The 4,699-nt window shown below is 43.7% G+C and overlaps 1 non-coding gene across 1 annotated transcript; it reads left to right on the top strand.

Annotated features, from left to right (window-relative positions):
* Window positions 1–2,409: 2,409 nt before the first annotated feature.
* Trnat-ugu lies at window positions 2,410–2,483 on the top strand. Its single transcript has one exon. It is a non-coding gene; the product is annotated as a tRNA-Thr (tRNA).
* The last annotated feature ends 2,216 nt before the right edge of the window (window positions 2,484–4,699 follow it).

Consider the following 4,699-nt stretch of genomic DNA (forward strand, 5'->3'; position numbering starts at 1 on the left):
TGTGTTTTCATCTCTTACTCTCCAGTAGGAGACAATTGTTTACAGGTTGGCTTGACTGTAATCTGGTTTTGTCACATTTTTATTTTATTTTATTTTTGGTTTTTCAAGGTAGGGTCTCACTCTAGTTCAGGCTGACCTGGAATTCACTACGTTGTCTCAGGGTGGCCTTGAACTCACGGTGATCCTCCTACCTCTGCCTACCGAGTGCTGGGATTAAGGCGTACACCACCACGCCCGCTAGATTTTAATTTTTTTAAAGAAAGCAATTCTTATGAAAATTATTCAAATTCAGAATTTTGCCAAAGGTGACTGCAATAATGTGGGGTGTAGGGATTGCTGTCCCATGTCTGAAGTGTGTTAGTAAAACATTGTCCTGTGAACAAAGCAGGTGAAACAAAAAAGACGCCAGGAAAGGGCTCTCCCCGTTCTTTGGGGAAGTTCTTGAAGAATACAGCTTCATTGTAATCAGTGGTTGAAGGTCATCTTGGAATCTAGAGTTCATATGAAGCTTGGTGGCCCAATAGCTGTCTTCCTCAACTCTTTTGCAGAAGTAACAAAAACCCAACCTCCTTCTTGGAGGTTTAAAACTGGAGTCTTGGGCTGGAGAGATGACTTAGCAGTTACCGTGCTTGCTGGCAAAGCCAAAGGACCCAGGTTCAATTCCCCAGTGCCCACTTAAAGCCAGATGCACAAGGTGCATGCACCTGAAATTCATTTGCAGTGGCTAGAGGCCCTGGCACACCCATTCTCTCTAATAAATAAAATATTTTAAAAAAACACCTTGGGGTCTTGAGTTGCCCACTAAGAAAGTGCTGGCCGCTTGGGGCTCTTCCAAAACTGTTGATTCTAAAACTTTCACATTTCTATGAAATTTCTCAAAAGTTAGCTTTATTTAATTATTTATTTTCATTTTTCGAGGTAAGGTCCCCCTCTAGCCCAGACTGACTTGGAATTCTGTAGTCCCAGGCTGGCCTCGAACTCACAGCACACAGCAATCTTCCTACCTCTGCCTCTGGAGTGCTAGGACTAAGGACATGCTCCATCATGCCCAGCATTATTATCATTATTATTATTATTTTTACTTAGGTTTTCCACAACAGGGTACAAAGTGAGAATGTTTGGTATATCACATGATTGTTGTTGCTTTGGGTATGATGTCATAATTATTGATCCAAATCGCTTCAGGATTTTATCTTTGATTCAATATGCCACACGGTGGGCCTTCTCATTATACACTACTTACTGCTTCACCATGTCATCTGTAAAGATGTAAGTGCAAGTGACGCACAGCAACAAGGGGCCTTGAACCAAGCCCATGGCATGAAAATTCCCAACCTGCAGCAACGGCTCCCACACATGATGGTGTTGAGCTCTGCAGCTGCCAATCCTCTATGTGGGATGTCCTAGCAGCCCAGGTCCTTAACCACATCACCAGAGTGCCCTCTATGGGCTTAGAGCTCCAGAAGAGAATAAATAAAGATGGGATAGAGGCTGGGGGGGGGAGGGGGCGAGGGGGGGAGAGGAGAGAATTCATGTGTTTTGTTTTGTTTTTGTGAAAGTAAGTTAGTGAACAGCTTCTTTATGTGCAGAATGGACTATCTCATTGAAAAGACCCAATGCTTGACACAAAAAACGCTGCCAATGAGTACTAACTGGTGACCCAGAAAGATAGCGGATGTTGCTGAGCGCTTGCCATGAGCCAGAAACTGTTAAACAACTTTTATACATTTGCTAAAGATAAAAGTTCTTGTTTCTCTATACTTTGGTTTCTCTTCAGACCGAATAAATCTTTTGCCTTTTACAAAAAAAAAAAAAGTTCTTATTTCTCATTTATTGGGTGATTTAGTTATTCAGACAAGGACTCACTTGTATCCCAGGCTGGCCTGGAACTCATAATAACCCTCTGATTTCCTGCAAACCTCTGTTTGAGGTTTGCAAATAAAAACATGGGAGAAGCTGGAGAAGGGGGAAGGGGGCAGTGTAGAAGGAGAAGGAGCCAAGGACTGGACTCCAGACCTCGCCTGCAATCCGTGGCCAGCGAAGGTCACCACGTGCTCTAACCTTTCCTTCGTACTTAGCCCGGTTCCTTTATCAGAGATCCCCAGCACACTTAACCGAGTGACTCATTTAAGAAGGCGAAGTGCACTAGCAGGAACACTTGCTTTTCGGAGGCATTTGTCCCGTTTGGAAGCAGGCAGCCTCGCTCTTTGCCACAGCGGCATTGCAGTGAGCCTGGTTCTGATGCTGAAGTCTCGGGGGCCTGCTGCAGGGGAATGCTACGCAGGGCGGCCAAGTGAACCAAAGTCTTCTTGGGAGTTTGTCCCTTTTCTCACGGGTAAACTGCTGACTCGGTAGCATGGTTAACTTAGTAGCAAGGGTAGACTTAGCAGTAAGGGGTCAGCAACAGCCGGCTCCATGGCTTAGTTGGTTAAAGCGCCTGTCTTGTAAACAGGAGATCCTGGGTTCGAATCCCAGTGGGGCCTCTTTTTCCTCAATCTTGGTAATTTCAACACCTCCGTCAAATCACCATTCAAGCACACTGTCCTGATCCAAACAATAATAAACTCCGTGGCTACAAAATCCCCATTTGAAGAGAGGTTTAGCTGTATTTTGACAGACTTTTTATTTTTTTCCTTCTCCAACAAATACTTATCAAGCTCACAGATTCGCAACCTGTAGGGATGTAAATTAAGGTCAAACCAGGAAAGTCTTGGTGCGACTGATCTCAGAAGAGCTCGTAGTGAATACAAATTCACAGTGAAAGCGGGGATGAGAAAAGGGTTAGATATTTGCCCTCCTGATGGGATGACAGCGCCTTCACAAGCCTCTGATCCTCTCACAAAATGAACCAGGCCAGTTTAAAAGGACAGGCAGCACTGTTTGCCAGAAGTCGAGGGCATCCCTGAATGGAAACAGGAACTACTGAGGGTGTGGAGAAGAACCAGGGGAAATGTTAAGATATGCAAGTTGCCAAGAGTCAGCTTTAACAGATTAAGTTCACATATGTGTTTGCACCTGATAAGAGTTGCATGGCTCTCTACCCATCCACTTCTCTGTTCCCTGCCACCTGGGACTGCCTCCTGGGGTGGTAATTGAGGATCCCTCCGGGCTGGGAGAAGGGAAGGTCACCTGCCCCTCTTCCTCCCCAGCCCCTATCTCTGCACACTGCCCAAGACCCCCTCCCTTGCAGGGCAGTTTCTCTCCTCTCCCCACAAAATCCTCTCACCCATTCTTCTGGCTTTCTTGCTCCAAGTAGTTGCATACAAATCTCTCTCTCTCCCTCCCTTCTCTTCCTTCTTCCTCCTCTCCTTGCCCCCATTCTCATCCTCCCCATCGCAGTAACGTCTTGGATTCAAGAAATTATCTGTCCCTTTTTTCAGATCACAGCCATCTATCCTGCTATTAAATAAGACCCTGGGCCCCAGAAATTGTCTGTCTTGGTCCTCCATTGTAAACCCCCGAACCTTATGGCAACACCTTTATTTTATTTTATTTTATTTTATTTTATTTTTTACCTGTCTTGACTCTTTTTTTTTTATTAACATTTTCCATGATTATAAAAAATATCCCATGGTAATACCCTCCCTCCCCCTTTATTTTGACTAGTACTTAACACAGGTTCATTCACTCACTGCCTTCAACCCATCAGGCACTGAGCCAACTGTCAAGGGGTTGAGCTGCTGTTTTATAAAGCCAACTCCCACCTCCCACATCCCCAGCTCCTCCAACCCTCCCCTCACGGGCTTACAGTCCTGGAGAGTGAGAAAGATAATAAACAGAAACACAAAGAAAATACTCCATCAGACACAAAAGGAAGATGGGAAGGGCTGTGTGAGGAGCTGTGACCAGAGATGTTCTCTGCGTGTCTAATAGACTTCTCACAGATGCATTTTGTTTTCTTAACTTTTTTTGTTTGTTTCCCTAACTTACACATGAGTGGATTCACAGGATGTCTGTGACCCCTTGTTACCCTAGTAACCAGAGACAGCACCCTTAAACAGTCAATAGGCCCTTATCTTTGCCCTCACTAAATACTGAGCCTGTGACAGGGTCCCCTTAAGGTAGTATCAGAGTGCATGAGACATCTCTCACTTGACTCCTTAATACCTGTGTTAAAACTACTCACAGAAAAAACAAAAAACCTCATTGAGTCTCTCTTATGTATCCAATGATGAGAAAATAGCAGCAAAAATCTGAGGAATAAATGCAAATAATATTTTTTTTTAATAAAATGTGCTTCAAGTAGATGAGTGTGTTGGTACATGTCTGTAATCCCAGCACTTGGGAAGCTGAGGCAACAGGATTAGGAGGTAAGGGTCAGCCTAGAGTCCATAGTAAGTTTGAGGCCAGTCTGAGGTACATGAGAACCTGTCTCAAAAAAAAAAAAAACAAAAAACCAAAAATAAACAAAACAAAACAAAACAAAAACTGGAAGTGGTGGCACATGACTTTAATCCCAGCAGTGAGTTTGAGGCCACGCTGAGATTACATGGTGAATTACATACAGGTCAGCCTGGGCTATAGTAAGACCCTACCTTGAAAAACCAAAAATAAATTTTTTAAAATGCTCCTCACTAAAGGTCAAGGTTATTAGCATTTGAATAGATTAGTTCTTTAAATCACACTTTCAACTCTACTTTCAATGAAAAATCCAGTGTAAAAGTTGAGTGACTTCTACTAGCAAGTACACAAAAGTCTA

Source organism: Jaculus jaculus, chromosome 13 (genome assembly GCF_020740685.1).
Source record: "Jaculus jaculus isolate mJacJac1 chromosome 13, mJacJac1.mat.Y.cur, whole genome shotgun sequence".
NCBI classification, from domain to species: Eukaryota; Metazoa; Chordata; class Mammalia; order Rodentia; family Dipodidae; genus Jaculus; species Jaculus jaculus.